Genomic DNA, 24950 nt, shown 5'->3' with positions numbered 1-24950 from the left:
AAACGTTAACTCTGTTTTCTCCTCCACAGATGCTGCCAGACCTGCTGAGCTTTTCCAGCAACTTTGTTTTTGTTCCTGATTTACAGCGTCCGCAGTTCTTTTGGTTTTTATTTAGTGTTGAAGAAGCATCTGAGGGAGTGATGGGCACTGCAGGTACTGCAGTCTTGGTGCCATTACCGCCTGAAGAAGATGAATTGCTGCTGAGACGCTACAGGGGCAAGTGGTGGGCCATATTCCTGGTACATGCTGAGAGTATCCGATAGAGAGTCTGAGGAACTGGACTTGGTGCGAAAACACCTCAGGAGATGCTACAGGAAAATGAATATGTCCCAGGACTTAGAGAGGGAGGAATGTAGTGATTTGAAAGAGATCAGCAAGTTGGACCTCATGGAATATGAGTTCTCTGATTGAGCCTGTTAACCTGGTCCAATCAAGGAGTCCTGGCTGACAGATGTGTACATGGCTCTGCTCATTCTAGGAGCTGGCTCTGTGCTAGCTAGGTCAGTGTCATGTACTATGCACGGGTAAGTTCTTGAACGCATTCCATGGCATACTGAACGAAATAGAGAAGGCCATTTGCCAGCTTAAAAATAACAAGGCTGAAAGTGCAGGCAGTATTCCCGCTGAGGTATCGAAGTGCAGAGGCACAGAGCTCCTACTGCAGCTACATGCCCTTGTCTGCATTATCTGGAAGGAGGAAAGCATCCCGAGAGAGCTCCGAGATGCCACCGTCGTGAGTATTTTCAAAAAACGGAACATGTCCTTCTGTCATAACTACAGAGGAATATCCCTGCTGTCGACTGTTGGAAAAGTCATTGCCAAGGTCCTCCTCAAACATCTCCTCCGCGTGGCTGAGGAACTCCTCCCGGAGTCTCAGTGTGGCTTCCGGCCATAGAGGAGCACAACAGACGTGATTTTAACTGTGTGACAGCTGCAGGAAAAAAGCGGAAAAAAGATCCTACCCCCATAAATGGCTTTCTTCGACCTTACAAAGGCCTTTGGCACCATCAATCAGAAAGCATTATGGAGTGTTCTTCTCCGCTTTATGGTACCATGAAGTTTGTCACTATCCTTCGCTGGTCCACACAACATGTAAGTCACGGTAATGACAAATGGCTCCACCACCAAGAAGCACCCTGCTGGAGAGCCAAGGGGGCTTTTACTTTAGTCCCCCCAATGTCCCTGTTCCAGAAGCTCTTGATGGGGATCGGTGTATGGGTATTTTTAGTTGAAATGAGCAAGGCAACTTCCGCTGGATTTTAAACCATTCTTGTCCCTGTACCAGGAGTGTTCAGTAGGGACAGAACAGAGAGGATTTATTTATTTGTTGAAAACAAATCCGTATTCTGTAAGTGTAAATCAGATTCCCCACCATCCCGCAATCCTTCTAAACTCCAAGATGCAGAGCTCTTAACCACTTTTCATATAATCACTCCTTCATCCCTGCGATCATTCTTGTAAACTTCTTCTGGATGCGCTCCAACACCAATACATCATTCCTTAGATACAGGGCCAAAAATTGCTCACAGCCTTCCAAATGCAGTCTTACCAGAGCCTTATACAGCCTCAGTAGAATTCTTGAGTATCCTAGCCCTCTCAAAATGAATGCTAACATTGCATTTGCCTTCTTAGGTGTCAACTGAACTTACCTTAAGAGAATCCTCAACTAGGATTTCCAAGTCTCTTTGTGCTTCAGATTTCCAAAGTGTTTCCCCATTTTGAAAATACTCTATGCCTGTATTCTTCCCACCAAAGTGCATAACCTTATATTTTCTCACATTGTATTCCATCTGCCACTTTTTTGCCCACTGTCCTAGCCTGTCCAAGTCCTTATGCAGCGTCCCTGCTTCTTCAAAAGTATCTGCCTTCCACCTATCCTGTGTCATCTGCAAACTTAGCAACAGTGCCCTCAGCTCCTTTGTCCATATCATTAATATAGAACATGAACAATTATGGCCCTAACACTGAGCCCTGCAGAATTCCACTAGTCACCAGCTGCCATCCTGAAAAAGACCCCTTTATTCCTAGTCCCTGCCTTCTGCCTGTCAGCCAATCCTCTATCCATACCAGTACCCCTGACACTACAGGCTGTTATTTAGCAGCCTACTCTGTGGCACCTTATCAGAGGCCTTCTGAAAATCCAAACAGATCACATCTACTAGCTCTGCTTTGTCTAACTTGCTTGTTACTTCCGCAAAGAATTCTAACAGATCTGTCAAGCATGGCGTCCCCTTGATGACGCCATGCTAACTCAGCCCTACTTTACCATGCACTTCCAAGTACTCCGCAATCTCATCTTTAATAATTGACTGCAAAATCTTACAACTGAGATCAGCTTAACCGACCCGTAATTTCCTGTCTTCTGCCTCCCTCCCTTCTTAAACAGGGGTGTTACATCAGCTATTTTCCAGTCCTCTTGAGCCCTCCCCGCTTCCTGAAAAATCACCACCAATACCTCCATATTCTCCTCAGATATCACCTTCAGAATTCTTGGTGTAGTCCGGAATATTATCCACCTTCAGACTTTTCAGCTTCCCCAGCACCTTTTCCTTAGTGGTGACCACTACACTCACCTCTGCCCCTGACTCTCTTGAACTATTGGATGCTATTGGTGTCCTGCACTGTGAAGACAGATGCAAAGTATCTATTCAAAGTACTTTATTCTCCATTACTACTTCACTAGCCTGATTTTCCAATGGTCCCAATGTCCACTCTTGTCTGTCTTTTATCTATCTTTTTTTAAAAAACTAGCTACCTTACCCTCACACTTCATCTTCTCCAACCCTTAAATTGTTTTATTTGTTGTTCTCTGCTGGTTTTCAAAGGTTTCCAAACCTCTGGCTTCCCACTAATCTTCATCACATTGCATGTTTTTTTTTGCTTTTATGTTGTTCCTGATTTCCTTTGTCAGCCATTGTCACCTCATCCTCCCCTTAATATGTTTATTCTTCCTTATGATTTCTGATGTGCCTCCCAAATTACCCCCACAAACTCCTAACATCGCTGTCCATTGTCTTCCTTGCTAGGGTGCCTTTTAATCAACTTTCGCCAGCTGCTCCCTCATGTCTTAGTAGCTACCTTTACTCAATTGTAATACCATTACATCTGATTCCAGGTTCTTCCTCTGAAAGTGCAGAGTGATATCTATCATATAACGTTCACTGCCCCCTAGGGGTTCCTTCACCTTCAGCGCTCTATTTAAGGCTGCCTCATTACACATCACCAAATCTAGAATTTCCTGTTCCCTAGTGGGCTGTGCTACAAGCTGCTCCAAAAACAAATTTGATATGCAACAAATTCCTTTACTTGGGATCTGCTACCACCCTGATTTTCCAAGTCCACCTGCATATTGAAATCCCCATGATTATTGTCATAGTGCCTTTCTTACATGCCTTTTCTTTCTCCTGATTGATTTTCTGCCCCTCGTCCTGACTATTGCCTTTTTGCTTCCTTAGCTCTACCCACACAGATTTTGTCCTTTCCACCTCTGTATCACTTCTTGCTATTGATTTAATTTAATTTCTTACTAATCAGGCAACCCTACCCATTTTACCCGTTTGCCTGTCCTTTCGATGGACTCAATGTATCCTCAAATATTTAGTTCCTAGCCCTAATCCCCTTGCAGCCATGTCTCTGATACCCACAACATCGTACCCACCAATTTCAATCTGTGCTACAAGCTCATTTATCTTAGTTTGTATACTAGGTGCATTTTAGTGCAATAGTCCTATGTTGACTGCCCCTTTTCCCATAGTTGTCTACTTAACTGCAGTGCAAAAAGTTAGATCTCCATAGTATTATTCTGGAAACTTTAATAACTTGTGCTGAGCCCTCTCCCTCTAGCTTTTTCCTTAATTTTCCATGCAATGGAAACCACCCCCAAACTATTATTAAGCTGAAGCTTAATTATTGCAGCACACTTGCCTAGAGTTTTGCCTCCTGTACTCAAAATGGAGACTCAACACCAGCAGGAAAACAGGTAGCACAGCCATGTTAATGTCATTTTACCTTCATTATCATAATGCTGAGATACCAATTGTTAGAACCCTCGCTGATTTTTCATCCTTAAGAACAAAATTATTTTTGGTTTGGAGCTGTGAGCTGAAGATGACCTTTGGACTGTGAGCAGCATCTTTTTTTCAGGCTAGGCCTAAAAGTTAATGGCAGCTTGATCTGTGTTAAAAGTGCTCAAAATCCTCTATAAATGCTGAAGCAAATATTGAGTGTTAGCTGAGATCTCCTGGGGAGGCGGTCAGTTTGGCAACGAGGGGCCAGAGTTTGAATTGGTTTTAGAGTGTGTTTAGGTCAGATGGGTTGTGCTTGTCAAAGCCACAGGACAGCGAGTTGATTGCACCCTGGTTTTCCTCTCATTATCAACTTATTGAAAATTCAGAGAATAGAATCTCAGTTTATATGAATGTTCCTCAGAGCCTACTGGTAGATATAGAACATAGAACATTACAGCGCAGTACAGGCCCTTCGGCCCTCGATGTTGCGCCGACCTGTGAAACCAATCTGAAGCCCATCTAACCTAAACTATTCCATTATCATCCATATGCATATTTATATGCATCAGCGTCACCAGAAACCAATCAAGGATTATGGTGATGTTACAGGTCGTGGAGTCTTCTTTTAAGTGAACTGAACAGTTACATCTCTTTTCTCTCCCTCTTGATTTATCCATTAACTGTATCCATTTGTTGTCTGTCTTTGTGTGACAGTGGGAGCTAAAATCAAGGAAGATTGGATTTAATTCATTGAAATTAATTTTAGCTATAGGAAGAGGTTGGAATAACTTGGATCATTTTCACAGAAGCATCAAAGGCTGAGGGGAAACTTCACTCACAGGATGTGTGCATCACTAGCTTGCCAGAATTTATTGATCATCCTTTGCTGCCCCTAAGAAGTTCACATGCTGTAGGTTGATTCACAACATCGTTAGCGAAGGAATTCCAGGATTTTGACCCAGTAACAGTGAAGGAACAGTAATATATTTCAAAGACAGGATGGTCAGTAGCTTGGAGGGGAACTTGCAGGAGGTGGTGTTCCCATGTGTGTGCTGCCCTTGTTCTTCTAGATGGAAGTGGCCATGGGTTTGGAAAGTGTTGTCTATGGATATTTGGTGAACCTCTGATGTACACTGCTGCTACTGAGAGCGTTTGTGGTGGAAGCAGTGGATGCTTGTGGATGTGGTGTCAGCCAAGTGGGCTGCTTTGATTGGATGGTGTCAAGCTGCTTGAGTTGAACTGCACCTATTCCATCACATTCCTGACTTGTGCCTTGTAGATGAGGGACAGATTTGGCGGAGACAGGGGATGAGTTATTCAAGACAGTATTGCTAGCCTCTAACCTGCTCTTATAGCCACTGTTTTATTTGGCAAGTCCAGTTGAGTTTCTAATGAATGGTGACCCCCAGGAAGTTGCTAGGAGGATTCAATGATGGTAACACCATTGAATGTCAAGGGAAGGTGGTTAGGTTGTCTCTCATTGGAAATGGTCATTGCCTACATTTTGAGTGGCACGAATTTTACTTATCACATGTCAGCTCATGGCTGGATATTGTCCAGATCTTGTTGCGTTTGAACATGGACTATTTCAGCATCTGAGTAGTTGCAAATGGTGCTGAATATTGTGCAATCATCAGTGAACATTCTCACTTTTGACCTTATGATGGAGGAAACATAATTGATGAAGCAGCTGAAGATGTTTAGGCCTAGGGCGCTACCCTGAGGACCTCCTGCAGAGACGTCCTGGAGCTGAGATGACTGACCTCTAACAACCAAATTATCTTCCTTTGTGTCAGGTATGTCTACAATTAGGGAGTATGCATTTATGGAGAAAGGGGAACAGTTCAAAGGAGACGTGAGGGGCAAGTTTTTGTTTAAACAGACTGTCTGGAATGCACTGCCAGGAATGGTGGTGGAGTCAGATATGATAGGGACATTTAAGACATTTTTAGATAAGCACAGGAATATGCAAGGAATGGAGGGATATGGACCAAGAGCAGGCAGAAGGGATTAGTTTAATTTGGCGTCATGTTTGGCACAGCATCTTGGGCTGAAGGGCTGTATTGTTCGATGGTTGGTATCATAGAACAATGGAGACCTTTCCCCCTGATACACATTGATACCAGTTTTGCTCGAGATCCTTCATACCACAAGTCAGTATGGATGTCAAGGGTTGTCACTGTCACCTCACCTCTGAAATTCAGCTGTTTTTGTCCATGTTTGAACCAAGGCTACAATGAGGTCAGAGCTGAGTAGCCCTGGCAGAATCTAAACGAGGTGTCACTGCGAAGGTTATTGCTGAGCAGGTGCTGCTTGATAACACTGTTGATAACACCTTCCATCACTTTACTGATGATTGAGATGAGGTGGTATTTGGCTGGGTTGGATTTGTCCTGCTTTTTGTGTACAGGACATACTTGGATAATTTTCCACATTGTTGGGTAGATGCCAGTATTGTAGCTGTACTGGAAATTCTTCAGCCTTTCTTTTGCACTGATGAGTCTTTTGCCTAGTATTAATTATTCACAAATTGACAATTCAAATATTCTGGTTAAGAACCATTGGGGTCAATTTTGATAGTCATTGAGTACTTTTACTTATACTGTGTTGCGAATATAGGGATAGGGAGGCTGATTTCATTTAGCTGTCACTGTATTGAAACACAAAACACACTGCTTTCAATCAATGATAACTGGCCAGCAGCCATAATAACAGTGGAAGAGGAAGAGTCATAGAGTAATACAGCATGGAAACGGGCACTTCGGCTCAAACTGTCCATGCTGACCATGATGCCCACTCAGTAGTTCTAATTGCGCATTTGGTTCATATCCCTCTAAACCCTTCCCATCCATGTACCTATCCAAATGTTTTTAAAATGTTCCTATTGTACCTGCCTCAACCACTTTCTCCAGCAGCCCATTCCATATATGCACCACTCTCTACATGAAAAAGTTGACCCTCAGGTCCTTCTTAAATTTTTCCCCTCTCAATTTAAACCTATGCCCTCTAGTTTTCAATTTCCTGTCCCTGCGAAAAAGATTACATGGATTCATCCTATCTATGCCCCTCATGATTTTATACACCTCATTCTTCTACATTCCAAGGAATAATGTCCTATCCTGGCTAACCTCTCCATATAACTCAGGCCCATTAGTCTTGGCAACGTCCTCATAAATCTTTGCACACTTTCCAGTTTAACTATGTCTTACCTATAACAGGGTGATCAAAACTGTACACAAGACTCCAAGTGTGGCCTCACCAACAACCTATACACCTGTGACATAATGCCCCAACTCTTATACTCAATGCCTCGACTGATGAAGGCCAGAATGCAAAATGCTTTCTTCACCATCCTGTCCAACTGTGACGCCTCTTTCAACGAACTGTGTACTTGTACTCCTAGGTCCATCTGTTCCACCACACTCTTTGGGACCTTAGCAGTTACTGTATAAGTCCTATCTTGGTTTGACTTTACAAAGTGCAACACCTCACACTTATCTGTATTGGATTGCATTTGCCAACCCTCAACCCACTTGCCCATCTGTTTGAGATCCCTTTGTAATTTTTGATAACCTTCCTGGCTATCAACAATAACTCCTAATTTTCTTTCATCCGCAAACTTACTAATCATGCCTTGTACATTCACGTCCAGATCATTTATGTAAATAACAAATAACAAAGGTCCCAACGCCGACCCCTGTAGCACACCACTAGTCACAGGCCTCCAGTCCGAGAAACAACCTTCAACCATTGCCCTCTGCTTCCTACTATTGAGCCATCTTTAAATCCAATTAGCTAGCACTCCCTGGATCCCATGCGACCTAACCTTCATGACTAGCCTGCGTGTGTGACTTTGTCAAAGGCCTTGCTAAAGTCCATGTAAGACAGCATCCACTGCCCTACTCTCCTCTATCCTCTTGGTTACCTCTTTAAACAACTCTAAAAGATTTGTCAGACACGTCTTCCTGCTCACAAATCCATGCTAAATATCCCTAATCAGACCTTGACTATCCAAATGTTGGTTGATCCTGTCCCTCAGTATCCTGTCCAATAACTTGCCTACCACTGAAGTCAGGCTCACTGGCTTGTAGTTTCCTGGCTTGTCTTTGCTACCTTTCTTAAACAATGGAACAACATTAGCCACGCTCCAGTCCTCCGAAACTTCACCAGTGGCTAAAGATGAAGCAAAAATCTCTGCAAGGGCCACTGCAATTTCTTCCCTAGCCTCCCATAACGTCTAAGGATGGACTTGATCAGGTCCAAGGGATTTAGCCACCTTAATGCAAGCTAAGGCTGCAAACACCTCCTCTCTGGTAATATATATGCTTATTTCCCTAGCACGATTCTCTCCTCAAGAAGGCACTGAGGAGAAATATTCATTAAAAAACTCCCCCACCTCCTGTGGCTCCACACATTGACAGCCATGCTGACCTTTCAAGGGACCTATTCTCTCCCTAGCCACCCTTTTACTCTTAATAAAGCAATAGAACCTCTTGGGATTATTTTTAACCTTATCTGCCAGATCTATCTCATGCCCTCTTTTTGCTCTTCTGATATCCCTCTTAAGTGTGCTCGTACACTTTTTATAATCATCTTGGGATTCACGTGAGCCTGATATCTTAAACCTAATATATGCCTTCTTTTTCCTCGTCAGCCAGGGATCCCTAAACCTGCCAGTTTTTCCCTTCACCCTAACAGGGACATATTGTTCCTGGACTCTTGAAATCACACTTTTAAAAGCCTTCCATTTGCAAGTCATTCCTTTTCCTTCAAACAGACTCATCCGATTGACCACTGCTAGATCCTGCTTAATTGGCCCTGCTCCAGTTTAGCACCTTAACCTGTGGACTTGTCCTATCTTTTTCTGTAACTGTTAAAACTAAGAGGAGGGATGACTGATAAGCACATGTGCCGCACATATCCCCAGACCAGCTCTCACCACTCAAGCTAAACAAGAATTAGAAGAACAATAATGATAACAATGCTAGGCACCCTTGAGCCTCAAACATTGATGTTTTGCACTGGTTGCACGTCCGTCTCCCAGGCCTTGGTCAGACTTGATCACCTCACATAGGTAGGTGTAGTGATTGTAACGAAGTGGCATCAGAATATGAATTCCCTGATTGGTGCTGTTAATCTAGTCCAATCTGGGATCCCTGGCTGACGTAAAAAAAGGTGTCTGACATTCTGACACTCTGAGAGAGCTGGACCACTGTCAAGGACTTTCCACGTGTAAATAATGGGTGACTTGGTGACAGGATACTAGCGTCTGTGGAGTTATTTCAGCAGCTACAAGAATAAAGCAAGTTCCTGAAGAAATCCGCTCGCAACATTCATCTTTGATTGGGGTAAGCATTTCTGGTATCATGCCATTATCTGGGAAACTTGACTCATTTGACCCTGCAATCGAAGACTGCACCCAGAATGTGGAAAGAATGCATTATTTTTTCTGGGCAAATGACATTGGGGCAGATGAAAAGCTATGAGTAATTCTCCTGACAGCTTGTGGACCTGTAGCTTCTTTGGTTACGAGGATCCTAACTTGCCCTGAGGCACCAGATACTAAAACCTTTTGAGAGTTTACGGATTTAGCTAGGAAATATTACAGTGCCGAGCCTCCTCTAATTCTGAGACACTATCGTTTTGAGATGACTGGCAGAGGCATGTGACTTTGGTTAACCCTTAATGAGATGCTGAGAGACCCATGCAAAAGTGCCTACTAGCTGAAGTCCAACTGGACTTCAAACAGGCACTACAGCTGGCTTTATCATTGGAAAATGCGGCAAATGAAGCATATGAGTTGCAGAGTATTCCGACAGAAGTGGACACCCTCGCAAGTCTGACTGAGCTAGGGGAACACCATTTGAATGAGGGCAATTGCATAGTCACACTCCGGACATATCATGAACAGAGGGACTCTAGATCAGCAAAAGCAAAACCCCAAAACAAAGCCAAGCCTCAGCCAAACTATAAAATTTTCTTCAGGATCCAGGCCGGTAAGCCATTGTGGTTGCTACCAGTATGCAGGCTCGAGACAGCAAAGGAGTCCTACTAAACCAAAACTAAGTAAGAGTACTCATAGGCCAGTATACAGGAGAGTCCACTCCCTAGAAAGTCCACTGTGTCTGGTTTGGAACAGTTAAATTGTTCAGCAACATCCTAATCAGAACCAATCAAAATGAATCTCTGGTTAAATGGTCTTCTAGTTCGAATGGAGGTCAATAGTTGCTGACCATTTCAGTGATTGCAAAACCAGTTTGACAAAATTTACTCTGGTCTCCAACCCTAAAGTTTGTGCACGACCTCGGCTAGACTGAGAACCTGTACCAGGGAACCTTTACATATTTAGGGTACAACTTCAGTTCCATTCATTTATGAGAAGCAGCTGGTTCAGTTACAATGATTGTAGTAAAAAGCTCAGGCCCAAGCTTGATGGGTGAAATTGGTTGAGACAGATTTACCTAGATTGGTTTTTGATTAGAAAATGGCTGCCTGAGTGAACTCCTAATTGAATATCCGAATATCTTTCAAGAAGGTCTAGGGTCTAGGCTGCCTTGTATTTTGACCAGGAAGCAGTTCCACCATTCTGCAAGGCCCGCCCTGTGCCATTTGACTTATGGGCAAAAGTAGAGGCAGATACCAGGAGACTGGAAAGTGAAGGAATCATTATACCAGTCCAATTAGCGGAATGGGTAGCACTAATCATACCCAGTGAAGCCCGACGGTTTGATTTGCCTTTGTGGAGATTTTAAATAAACAGTAAGCTGCTTTTTGCAGCGGGATAAATACCCAGTCTCTCACACAGGATTTATATGCAAAGCTGGCAGTAAGGCTGTCCTTCATGGAGCTGGACATGAGCCATGCATACTGGCAGTTGCGGTTAGATGAGGATTCCCCAAAATATGCTACAATTAATACCTATAAAGGTTTGTACCAATACATGAGACTGCCATTTGTGTATCATCAGCCTGTGCACTTTTTCTGTGGACAATGGAGAACATTTTGTAAGGTCTATCCAAGTTTGCCATTTATCTAAATGAGATGCTAATAACAAGGAAGTGACCTACTTGGGGCTACAGAGTCAAAAAGACTGGATTACACCTGTTGGAAGATAAAGTGAAGGTGATCAAATGTCCTCTGGCCCCCACATCCGTAAAAGAGCTTAGGTCTTTTTTTGGGCTGGTGAATTATCATGGAAGGTTCATACATAACCTGGCCTCTATCCTGGCACCTTTGCATCAACTCCTAAAAAAACAGGTTCAGCCTTGGAAGTGGTTATGGAACCAAGCCATAGCTTACAGAGAAGTGAGAAACAGCTATCACCCTCCAAGGTGTTGCCACCCTTTGATCCCAAGTGAGATCTGGTATTGACATGCAATGTCTACCTGTATGGCATCGGGATAGCATTAGCTCATAGGTGGCCCAGCGGAGAAGAATGCCCAATAGTGTATGCATCTAGGACTTCTGCTAATGTAGAGCGTAAGTATTCCCAGATAGAGAAGGAAGATTTAGTGGTCATATTTAGAGTCAGAAAGTTGCACCAACAACTTGTATGACATAAATTTGTTATAATAACAGACCATGATCCCTGACTAGATCTACTTAAAGAGGATAAGGCAGTGCTACCCATAACTTCAGGCCAAATTCAGTGGTAGTCTCTATTACTAAGTGCACATAACTACAAGTTGGAACACCAATCCGGGATGCCAAATAGTGAATGTGGATGCATTGAGCAGCCTCCTACTGGCCAGTACACCACCGGTGGAACTGCTACTGGAAGAATGCGTAATGGTTTTAAATTGCTGGACACAATTCCGTCCACAGCTGACAATATCAGATTTTGGATGCAGGAAAGATCCTGTCCTGGTAAAACTGAAACAACTGGTGGTAATGGGGGAAAGCAAAGGTCTGTCACAACCAGAAGTGAAACGCTTTTGGATCTAGAGAGACTGAATCATAGTAGGGGATGGAATATTATTATGGGGATCAAGAGTGATTGTCCCAAGCAAAGTTTGCCGCAAATACTGGCTGAACTCCACCAAGGTCACCCAGGGGTCTACAAAATGAAGATGTTGGCAAGACGTTATGTCTGGTGGCCAGGCTTTGATGTAGATATTGGTGGGGCAGTGCCAGAGTGCCAACAAGGACAAAAATTACCATCACCAGCTCCTCCACATTTGTGGGTATGGCCAGGTAAATGCTGGACTTGGTTACACGTCAACTATGCAGATCCTTTCACGGGCTCAATGTTCTTAGCCATTGTAGACACCCACTCAGTGTGGTTGGATGTGCATAGAGTTCATTTGTCAAATATTAAAATGACGCTAGAAAAACTGAATGCATCTTTTGCAATACACAGATGTGAGGATCGGATAGCTGAAAAGGCCATTGCTTGAAAGTGGAAAGTACTAAAAACTGTATGATGCATTTATTGAGGAGAAGTTACAGAAAAGATTCTCAACAGGGTCTTATTAAAGTAGCCACTAGGAGATATTGCATGTGGTTCTCCTGAAGAGGTTTTAGTGGTTTGAGAACGGATTTTTTTCTGCATGATTTAAAGATACTACTCAGAGAGTAGTAAGGGCGTGGAATGCCCTGCCTGCAAAAATAGTAGACTCGCCAACTTTAAGGGCATTTAAATGGTCATTGGATAAACATATGGATGATAATGGAATAGTTTAGGTTAGATGGGCTTCAGATTGGTTTCACAGGTCGGCGCAACATCGAGGGCCGAAGGGCCTGTACTGCGCTGTAATGTTCTATGTTCTAAGTAAAAGTGTCAGCAAGCTGCCTTTAAAAAGGAGGCAGTTCTGGTTTAATTGACCTACATTGTAAGGAATCAATTATTTTTCTATTTAGGACTGTTAGCTGAAATGCAATTTGCACAGAGCTAAAATACCAGGAGGATTGATAAATATCTTTAGTTGTACAAAACAATGTTGATTCTGGAGCGGTGAGATTGTTACATGATTGATACATAACAGCAATAGGAATCTTTCAGCTGTGGGAAATCTGCCTGACGGCAGCACTCCAATTGTTCATGTTGCAATTTACTGCACATGGAAAGCACAATACAGCCAGAACTAGCAAACAGAAAACATCTCTCTCCCTTCTCTCTGAGTGAGTGAAAAGACAGAAAGGAAGAAACTTAAAAAGGAAGCATTCAAACACAAGGAAAAGAACACAGGCCTACCAGATCAAATATCTGGTCTTTGGATCTTCAGGACTTTGTTTTCCATATCGATATTTTTTAACCCATAATATCTGTGTAAAACATTTGTTTGTTGTCTGTCTTATTCGTCAATGAATGTAGGGCTTATTAAGGGCATTGTGGTAATTTGTGCATGGAGCCAGAGAATATAAGTAGGATTCAAATAAATACGTTAGGTCGATGTTCACTAGTGAGGGGGATAATATGGGTGCAGAAATCAGGGAGAAGGCCTGTGAGACAATTGAGGAAATTAGCACAGACAGAGAGAGTTCTGAGTGGTCTGGCTGGCTTACAAATAAATAAATCTTCAGGGCCAGATGATATTTATCCCAGGTTATTGAGTGAGACAAGGGAGGAAATAAAAGGGGCATTGGCAAAAATTTTCCATTTCCTCTCTGGCTAGATGGGATGTGCCAGAGGACTGGAGAACAGCAAATCTAGTATCATTATTCAAGAAGGCAGCAAGAGATAGATCAGGAAATTATAGGCAAGTCAATCTAACCTTGATGGTAGTGAAACTACGGGAAGCAATTCTGAGGGCCAGAAGTAATCTGCATTTGGAAAAGGCAGGGATTAATCAAGAAAAGTCAGCATAGTTTGTTAAGTGAAGGTCATGATTGACCAACTTGATTGAACTTTTCTAAGAGGTGACTAGGGGTTTGATTAGGGTCACTGATTTTGATGTCGTCTACTTGGACTTCAGCAAAGCTTTTGATTACGTTCTTCATGGGAGACTGATAACAAAGGTAAGAGCCCATGGGATCCCCAATTGGCTGAGTGACTTGAAACAGAGTGTGGTAGTTGTGGGGTGGTTTTCTGATTAGAAGCCTGCCTAGTAGGGAACCACAGGTGTCCATGTTGAAGCCCTTGCCATTGCAGTAAAAGGCTGGGGCCCAAGCTTGTTGAGATGGAATTGGTTGAGAAACATTCACCTTGATTGGTTCAACATTTTTTTGATTAATAAATGGCTACTTTGAGTGAAACCCTAATTAAATATCAGGATGTTTTTCAGAAAGGTCTAGGCACTATCAAAGGAGACAAGGACACCTTACATGTTGACCATGAAGCAATTCTGCGATTCTGCAAGGCCCGCCCAGTGCCATTTGCCTTATATGCAAAAATAGAGGCAGAAATCAGGAGGCTGGAAAGCGAAGAAATCATCAGACCAGTGCAGTTCATGGAATGGGAAAGACCAGTCATACCAATTGTGAAGCCTGATGGATCAGTTTGCTTTTGTGGGGATTTCAAACAAACAGTAAAATGCTTGTCGGAGCTCAATAAATACCCAATTCATTGCATAGAGGACTTATTTGCAAACTGGCAGGGAGGCTGACCTTCACAAAGCTGGACATGAGCCACGCCTACCTGCAATTGCAAAGAAGGAATCTCAGAAGTATGCTACAGTTAATACCCATAAGGGTTTGTACCAATATATAAGACTGTGCCCTTTTCCAGCAGTTGATAGAGAACATTTTACAAGGTCTACCGCAGGTTGCCATTTATCTGGATGACGTGCTAATAACCAGTAAGACCAACAAGAGCAGTTGGAGAACTTGGACATAGTGCTTAAATGTTTCTCCCAGACCGGTGTACACCTTAAGAGTGGAAAAATGTGTGCTCCAGGTACCCCAAGTGACCTTTTGGGCTATCAAGTCAACATGACTTACACTCGTTGGAAGATGAAGTGAGGGCGATCAAAGGTGCCCAGCTCCCACGTCTGTACCAGAGTTTAGGTCTTTCCTTGGGTTGGTGAATTATTGCAGGAAATTCATACATAACCTGGTTTCCATCTTGGCACCCTTACTCCTGCTATTGCAAAAGGGTCAGCCTTGGAAATGGCTGCATAGCCAATAAGTAGCCTTTAGGAAAATGAAAAAGCAACTATTGTCATCTAAGGTATTAGACCACTATGATCCCAAGCGAGAGGTGGTGCTGACATGAAATGCCACCTCGTATTGTATTGGGACAGTGTTGGCTCACCGGTGGCCCAATGGAGAGGAACACTGAATAGTGTATGCTTTCCGGACTTTGACTGATGCCGAACAGAATTAAGCCGAGATAGAGAAGGAAGGTTTGGCAGTCATCTTTGGTGTGAGTAAGTTCCACCAATACCTTTACGGACGTAAATTTGTGATACTAATGAACAACAAACTCCTGCTAGGGCTACTTAAAGAAGACAAATCTCTGCTGCACATAGCTTCTGGCTGAATTCAGTAGTGGGCTCTTATTCTCCATGCATACAATTACAAGTTGGAAGACAACCCAGGAGGTCAAGTGGCAAATGCCGATGCCTTGAGCCATCTCCCAATGGCAGATACACCACTGGTAGTGCCTCCCCTGGGAGAGTCCATTCAGATTTTAAACTTTCTGGACACCCTTCTAGTCATCGCTGACAATATCCAAGTGTGGACATAAAAAGATCTCGCCCTAGCAAAGCTAAAACAGCTGGCAGTGATAGGGAAAACAAAAGGGCTGCCACAACCAGGACTGAAACCTTTCTGGACCTGGCGAGACCAGATCACCATAGAGGACAGCATATTACTATGGAGACCAAGAGTGATTGTCCCGAGTAAATGTCGCCGCAGATACTTGCTGAACTGCACTGGGGTCATCCAGGGTTTCCAAGATGAAGGTGCTCGCAAGAATCTATGTCTGATGGCTGCGATTGGATGCCGACATAGCTGCGTTCTTGAGGCAGTGCCCAGAGAGCCAACAAGCATAAAAGTTGCTGCCAGCAGGGCCCCCACATTCGTGGCAATGGCTGCGTAAATGCTGGACTCAGTTATACAACAACTATGCCAGTCCTTTCATGGGCTCAATGTTCTTGGTCATTGTGGATGCCTATTCAAAGTAGTTGGACATGCATAGAGTTCATTTGGCAAACTCAGGGATGAGGATTGAAAAGCTGCAAGCATCATTCGCAATACATGGTTTCCCAAAAGTATTGGTTACGCACAATGGGACAGCAGGGATTTTGAGTATTCCTAAAGTCAAATGGCATTTGGCATGTTCAAACAGCTCCATACCATCCATCATCCAATGGTCTGGTGGAAAGACCAGACCAAACATTGAAGGCAGGGTTAAAGAAACAGCCTACAACGTCACTCGATACCAAACTGTCCCGGTTCCTATTTGATTATCGTACCACCCCTCACACAACTACAGGGGTAGCTCTAGCAGAGTTGCTGATAGGAAGAAGACACCGCACCAGGTTAAATCTGATTTCTCTGGACCTAAAATGACAGCCGGAATACCAGATGCCGGCTACATGCCTCTGCTATGCGTGAGAGACAGTTTACTTCAGCTGACAAAGTTTGGTGTTGAAACCATGGAAATGGCCCTGCATGGTACAAGGCGAATTTGACGCAAGGTCAGGTCTCGTGAGATACAAAGTTTGGGCAGGTGAGGCAGTTCTGAACAAATGTGGATCACCATGCAAGCTACTATTTTGCGAACAGATTAGGAGCAAAACATACCTGGCCTCTCAGAACAGCCAGAACGGCTGTCAAAAAATGAGGGTTCTTCTCCTCCATCTAGCATCAAAGAAACCTATGAGTCCGAGATGGAAACAGACTCAATACCATTACCACCTGAAGAAGAGGAGGAAACTCTCCCAAGACAAGGACTATGGACCGGTACATGCTTCCCATGGCCAAGTTGGAGTCAGAGGAACTGGACCTGGGTGAAAACTTCTCAGGAGAAGCTACAAGAGAAAGAATAGGCCTACATCCCTGGACTTAGGGGGAGAGGGGTATAGTGATTAGAATGGAGGCCAAGTGGATCACTGTGAGTATGAGATCCATGATTGGGGTTGTTAATCTTGGCCAATCAGGGAGCCCTTTCTGAAAGATGAAAACAGGAGATTCAGAGAGTCAGTCTCCTCTTTCTGGGGACTAGCTCTGGGCTGGTTGGTCAGTGCCCTTGTATTGTGCACATTTAAATAAACAATGATGTGGTAATGGGATATTGGCCTCTGTGCAGTTATTTCAGAGTGGTAGAAAGGAGAGAGTTTCACAATATTGATATAGGAATTAATTGTAGCAGTGTGGAGGGATTATAGTGTGGAAGTATCATCAAATGAGGCTATTTATGTCAAAGTAAAAATGAGAAAAGGGGCTAATATACTGTTAGGTGTGCACTATCGCCTCCAAACAGTCATGGAAAGATAGAGCTTCAGACATGTAATAAAATTTCAGAGAATAAGGCAGTAGTTGTAGGGGACTTTAATTAGTTTTAATAGTTTTAAAATGCACGGTGGGCAAGGAGAAAATCTCTTAAATTGCATGCGGGTAAAATGTTTTTCTCCGGTATGCAGAAAGACCAATAAGGGAAGGAATAGTTCAGGATGTAATATTTGGAAATGAGTCCAGGAAGGTATATCAGTAGGGGAGCATTTTGGAGATATGGAAAAGATCGAGGATGGGCCAGGAATATATATTCTAAACTGGGAAAAGGCTAATTTTACTAAGATACGATTTGGCCCACATATGCTGGAAGTCGCTACTTGCAGATAAAACCGTCAGAGCAGTGGAAGAGATTTAAGGATGAAATAGCAGAGGTACAGAGCAAATATGTTTCATTACAGAAACAAGAGTTGAACTATGACCGGAAAACCCTGGATGTCAAAGGACATAAAGGTTATGGTTTTTTAAAAAATTATGTCAGATTACAGGGGCTCAATACAGCAGTGTCTCAAGGAATATAAAACGTGCACGGAAGAGTCTTAAAAAGGAAATTAGAAAAGCTAAGAGAGTGCACGAGAAAACTTTGGTGGATATAAAGGAGAAAATGTATAAAAAGCAAGAGGATAACTCCGGAAAGAATAGGGACCATAGAGGTAGTCTGTGTCGACCTGGAAGACACGGAAACAATTCTCATTGAATATTCACATTATGTTGGTCTTCACTGTGGAAAGGTGTTAACACCATGGTGGAGGACTGAAACATCAGAAGAAATGAACAGAGGGATATGGGAGGTACTAGGGGTATAGCAGCCTTTAAAGTGGAGAAATCCACAGGACCAGATAAGTTATAACCCAGGTATCCAAAGAGAAGGTATATCAGGGCCCTTGGCAGTACTTTTTTTTTAATTCTCTCTGGCCATAGGTGAGGTGTCAAAGGACTGCTAAAGGTGTCTCATTATTAAAAAAGAGAGGCAGGGACATACTAGGAAATTGCAACCAGGCAGTCTGACCTTGATACTGGGGATTTTATTATAGGGAATTCTGAAAGACAGAATATATCTGAATTTGGAGAGACATGGACTAATCAGGGATAGTCAGCGCAAGATTTTTTTTAAGGGAAAGTAATGTTTGGCAAATTTGATTGAATTGTTTGGGGAAGTGAACAGAAATATTGATGAACATTTGATGTAGTCTACATGAAGTTTTGCAAGGCTTTCGATAAGGCCTCTTGTGGCAGACTGGTTTAAAAAAAAGAGCCCATAAGATACAAAACAAAGTGACACATTGGATGCAAAGTTGTGTGAGAAGCAGAAAGCAGAGAGTGATAATAGAGATGTTTCTGTGTCAGGAATTCTGTTTCCAATGGGGTTTAGTTAATTAATCATAGGATATGGACTTCACAGACTGGGGCAGCATTTATTGCCCATCTCTCGTGACCTTGAGAAGGTGGTGGTAAAATGTCTACTTAAACTGCAGTACATTTGGTTTAGGTACATCCACAATGCTGTTAGTGAGGGACTTCCTCGATTTTGATTGAGGATACTGAAGGTATGGCAATATATTTCCAAGTCAGGATAATGAGTGGCTTGGAGGAGAACTTGCAGATGGTGGTGTTCCCATATATATGCCCTTCTAGATGATAGTGGTCATGGGTTTAGAAGGTGCAAACCTTGGTGAAGTTCTGCCATGTGACTTGTAGGTACACAGTGCCACTACTGAGCATTGGTGGTAGAGAGAGTGAATGTTTGTAGATGTGTCAAGCAAGCAGGTTCCTTTCTCCTAGATGGTGTTAAGCTTCATGAGGAGTGAGGAGACAAATGTTACGCCTTCTGAAGTTGCATGGAAGGTGCCACACAGAAATGACGAATTATTACAAGTGATGGAGGAGTGGACTAAGATATCATGCAGGGAATTGTCTCTCCAGAATGCTGACAGTGAAAGGGAGAGAAAGATGTAGTTGGCGGTGGCATCTTGTAGAGTTGGTGGAAATGGTAGAGACTCTACATTCAAAGAATGTGGAGACTACTGGAATGGTAAGTAAGAATGATGGAGGAACAACACCTCATTTTCTGCTTTGGTGCTCTACAGCCTAGAGGTCTCAACATTGTAATAATTTCAGGAACTAACTGCTTTATATCTGCCCTCAATATTTGCTTACATTCTCATCCTGTCACCCCTACCTAACCCACACCCCCATAACTGTTTGTGTCTTGCTAACTTTGCACTTTGTATCAAAAATTCTTTCCCATTCACATCTTAATTTAAACCATTTTTATAATTTTTCCCCTTCCACCATTACTTTAGCTCCTTTTTCTTTTGCATTTTTTTATTCATTCACAGGATGTGGATCCTCATTTATTGCCAGTTGTGCAGAGGACAGTTAAGAGTCAACAGCATTGCTGTGCGTGGGTGTGGAGTCATGTGTAAGGCCAACCCAGATAAGGATGGCAGTTCCCTTCCCTAAAGGACATTAGTAAATTAGATGGGCTTTTCTTGAAAACAATAATCGACAGTTTCATGGTCATCTTTAGACACTTAGTTCTAGATTTTTATTGGATTCAGATGCCACCATCTGCCATGGCAGAGATTCAGACCCAGGTTCCTAGAACTTTAACCTGAGTCTGTGGATTAATACACTTGTGACAGTACCTTTAGGCCATTGCCTCCTAGATGATCTACACTGCCTGTTCCCTTCACCCCTCCACCTCTGTCTAAAGGTTAAAATACCTTCTATTCTGAGAAGAGTCATATTGGTCTTAAAATGTTAACACTGTTTTTCTCTCTCCACAGATACTGCAAGATCTGCTGAGTTTCTCCAGCATTTTTCTGTTTGTTGATGAGGATCTCTGACTTGAGCACAAATCTGTGCTAAAGCTTTACTAATTGGTTGTAAAGAATTTCCTGTCGGCTAATAGCAAGGGGTGGGCACTGTGGCTCAGTGGTTCGCACTGCTGTCTCACAGTGTCGGGGACCAGGGTTCAATTCCACCCTCCGATGATTGTCTGTGTGGAGTTTACACATTTTCCCCGTGTCTGTGTCAGTTTCCTCATGGTGCTCCGGTTTCCTCCCACAGTCCAAAGATGTGCAAATTAGGTGGATTGGCCATGCTAAACGTGCCCTATAGCGTTCAGGGATGTGTAGGTTAGATGTGTTAGCCATGGAAAATATAGGATGGGGGCTGGGTCTGGGTGGGATGCTCTTTGGTGACTCAGTGGGCTGAATGGCCTGTCCCCACACTATAGGGACTCTATGATAATGAATGCAGAGCTGACTCACAACCTTCCTAGCTTTCTTAAAGGCAACTATCAGCTAGCTTTTGGCATGTGATTTCCAGCGCTTTCCTCTATGACCCTTAGCATATGTCTTGTGGGCCTCTCACATACCATTCATCAGCTTGCAACTGACAGAATCACTGTTCTTTTGCCATATTGTGAGTTACTTCAAACTAGAAGTATCCTCTGGTGTGAGCACATATTTCACTAGTTGGATGGCACTATAAGTACTAACGTTCGTACATGTAGATCCTTAGTCAATAACGTTGACCATGCTGCTGAATGAATTTTCAACCATAAATCTATGAATAAAGCTCATCAAACCAAATGCAAGTTTTCAGACAGTCTTGTACTTGCCTGCCTTATGCACTTCATTCCACCACAAACCTAACCTTACTTTTCCTGTGGGACTATCTGTTTATATGGAATTATCTGGTTTGCAGATCGAAGGTGTGGTGTTCTCCATCAGTGCAACATAGGAACTGGAGTAGGCTATTCAACCCTTCGGGCCTGTTCCGTCATTAAATGCAATCGTGGCTGATCTGTGACCCACCTCCATATACCTGCCTTTTGTCCATATCCCTTAATAAATTTGCTTAACAAAAATGTATCTATCTCAGATTTTAAATTAACAACTGATCTAGCATCAACTGCCAATGTGGAAGAGAGTTCCAAACATCATCTACTTTTTAAGTGTTGAAGTGCTTCCTAGCATCTGTCTGAACAGCCAGACCCTAATTTTTAGAGTTTACCCTGTAGTCTAGAATCTCCAACCAGTGAAAATAGTTTTTTCTGTTAATGTCTTGAAGACTTTGATCAGATCACCCTTAACCTTCTAAATTATAGAGAAAACAGGTATCATTTCTCTCTCATCATCTCTCCTCATTACCTAACCTCCGAAGTCAAGCTGCCTTGAAGAATGGATGTAGATCATGTAGCTGATTCTTCAGAATTGTTTCACTGGTTATAAGCATGCCGTAAAAGTAAAGTTCTAGTTTCAAATTCAACATAGTGCATTTTGAAGAAAACTGACGTTTGATTTTATTTACTCTTTCCTGGGATGTCACTAGCAAGGCCAGTACTTGCTGACCATCCCAAATTGCCTTTGAACAAGAATGTTGCTAGGGTTGAAGGGTTTGAGCTATAGGGAGAGGCTGAATAGGCTGGAGCTATTTTCCCTGGAGCATCAGAGGCTGAGGGGTGATGTTATAGAAGTTTATAAAATCATGATGGGCATGGATAGGGTAAATAGACAAGGTTTTTTCCCCAGGTTGGGGAGTCCAAAACTAGACGGCAGACATTTAAGGTGAGAGGGGAAAAATTTGAAAGGGACCTAAGGAGCAACTTTTTCACGCAGAGGCTGGTACGCGTATGAAATGAACTGCCAGAGGAAGTGGTGGAGGCTGGTACAATTACAACATTTAAAACATGTCTGGGTGGGTACACAAATAGGAGGGGTTTAGAGGGATATGTGTCAAATGCTGGCAAATGGGACTAGATTTATTTAGGATATCTGATCGGCATGGACAAGTTGGACCAAAGCGTCTCTTTCCATGCTGTATGACTCTATAACTGAGTGTCTCCCATTTCAGAGGGAAATTAAGAATCAACTGCATTACTGTGGCCCTGGAGCCATATGAAGGTCAGATGAGGTAAGAATGGAAAATTTCTTCCCCAAAAGGCCATTGCTGAACCTGATAGGGTTTTAGGACAGCCAGTAATAGATGTTATGGACACCATTACTGAGATTAACTTTCAATTCCAGATTTATTTAATGAACTTCTTAAATTCCACCAGGTGCCATAGTGATTGAACACAAGTTGTCAGAGAGTTAGACTGGGACTATGAATTACTAGATCACTGCATCCCAGAGTTATCAAATTTTGTATTTAGAACATAGAACATGGAACTGTACAGCACAGGAACGGGCCCTACAGCCCATGATGTTGTGCTGAATATGATACCAAATGAAACTAATCCCTTCTGCCTATCCTTGCATATTCATGTGCTTACCTAAAAGTCCCTTAAATGTCCTTATTGTATCTGCCTCCACCACCACTCTTGGCAGTGTGTTCCAGCCTGCTACCACATCCGTGTAAAAGAAACTTGCGCTTTCACGAACTTTTTGCACTTTCCCCCTCTGGCCTTAAATGCATGCCCCCTAGTATTAGACATTTCAACTCTGGAAAAAGGATTCTGACCATCAATCAGATCTATGCATCATGTAATTTTATAGACTTCTATGAAGTCTCCCTTCAGCCTCCGCCTCTCAAGAGAAAACAACTGGAATTTTTTCTAGCCTCTCCTTATAGCTCATACCCATTAAATTATTGTACACAGAATGCAATTTAAAAAGACTTCCTTGACAGCTAATAATTGGTTTTACAGAGTTTCATATTTTCAGTGTATTTTGTATTTGCAGTGTGCTTCATAAATGAGTTCTCCAACCCACCTACCCTCCCCCCACACCATTCCCAGCACTCTCAAATTGCCCATTCCTAAATGCCCTTGACAAAGTGATGGTGAATTGCCTTCCTGAATCATTGCAATTTATTACACCATGAAGGAGGGAGTTCCAGTATTCTGACAGCAACAATGAAAGAATAGTGATGTATTTCCTTGAGTGGTTTGGAGGTAAAATTTGCAGGTGATGGTGCTCCCGTATGTCTGCTGCCCTTGTCCATCTAGATGGTAATGGTGACAGATTTGGAACGTGCTGCTGAAGGAGTTCTGGTGAATTTCTGGAGTGCATCCTGTTGATTGTACACACTGCTATCTCTTTGAAGTCGTGGAGTGAGTGCATATTGAAGGTGATGCCTGGGGTACCAGTCAAACAAGCTGCTTTGTCCTGGGTGGTGTTGAACTGCTTGAGTGTTGTTGCAGATGTACTTGCCCAAAGAAGTGGGAAGTATTCAATCACACTCCTGATTTTTGCCTTGTAGGTGGTGAATAGGTATCAGAGGTGAGTTACTCAGCGCTGAATTCCATCTCTGATGGGTCTATCTAAAGAATTTGGCAAGGAACATGCCATTAACCACTGCTGCCAGTAAATCGCTGAGCCACGTATATTCTTTAATCTCTTGTCAAACTCTTCCTGAAGTTTTCATCTTCTGCATTATCAGTAACCTCTTTCCTGTGGGTTGTTACGCTGCCTGTTTTCTTTCACTTGTGTACAGGGTAACAAAAGTAGTAGCCTGCGTAGGCATTCAGCAGCTCCTGTGGATTCATCCAGTGTGGTCTGCCCAACTGCATCCCACCACAATCCAACTCCCCTGGGGTGAAAATTTGTTCTGATCAAGCACTTTCTACCAAGGCAGACCTACTAAGCCAGGAAATTATGGCTAACATTTCCTCAAGATAGCGCCATCACCATGCGACTCCTTGTGAGCTCCTTTGAGGATCCTAAGGTTGTCCAGACCCAAATACTATCAATGCTGGACTCACAGACCCAGGGCAGATCTACCACTTTATTGCAGGACCCATAAGGAAACCCAGAGCCATTATCTGACCCCTGACCCTACAGTAATCCGACCCTGACCCGGAATGGAATCGGCCTGCTCCACCAACACCCGGGAACTGTCCAGGAACGAAAATTCCACCGCTGTGACCCATCCCTGTGAAGACCAGTTCAGCCCAGGCCCAAACTACAACCACGCAGCCTCCTGTCTGGGGGAGGCCCAGCCCAACTGGACACGACTCACTTACCTGCAGGAGCAGCAGAATCGTACCACAGACTCCTGGGTCCGTCCAGAAGCAGGAAACTTACAAGAAAACAGGGAAAACATGCTGGCTTGAAGGTGAAGTTGAAATAATGTGGTTTCAAGACCCCCTCCCCACCATACTCCTAGCAAATATCCAGGGTATTGAAAACAAAATGGATGAACTCAGATCTAGACTTACCTACCAGAGGGAACTAAGAGATTGCTCTATGTTCTGTTTCACAGAGACGTGGTTCACTCCTGCCAATCCTGACTGTGCCTTCCAAGCTGACGCGTTGTCCAGACATTGCATGGACTGAATGGCATCCTCGGGTAAGGGTGATGGGGTTTGCTTCCTAATCAACACCACCTGGTGCTTGGATGTAGCAGCCCTGGCAAGCCATTGCTCCCTGGACCTAGAATACCTTACAGTAAAATGCCACCCTTACTATCTGTGGCGAGACTTCACCTCTGCCATCCTAACAACAGTCTACAGATCACCCCATGCGGATGTGAAGAATGCCCTAGATGAAATTTACATGCCACAAACACTCTGGTGACAAAATTGCCTGAGGCCTT

Source organism: Rhincodon typus, chromosome 8, assembly GCF_021869965.1.
Source record: "Rhincodon typus isolate 14 chromosome 8, sRhiTyp1.1, whole genome shotgun sequence".
NCBI classification, from domain to species: domain Eukaryota; kingdom Metazoa; phylum Chordata; class Chondrichthyes; order Orectolobiformes; family Rhincodontidae; genus Rhincodon; species Rhincodon typus.
Note: the sequence above shows the minus strand (reverse complement) of the source record.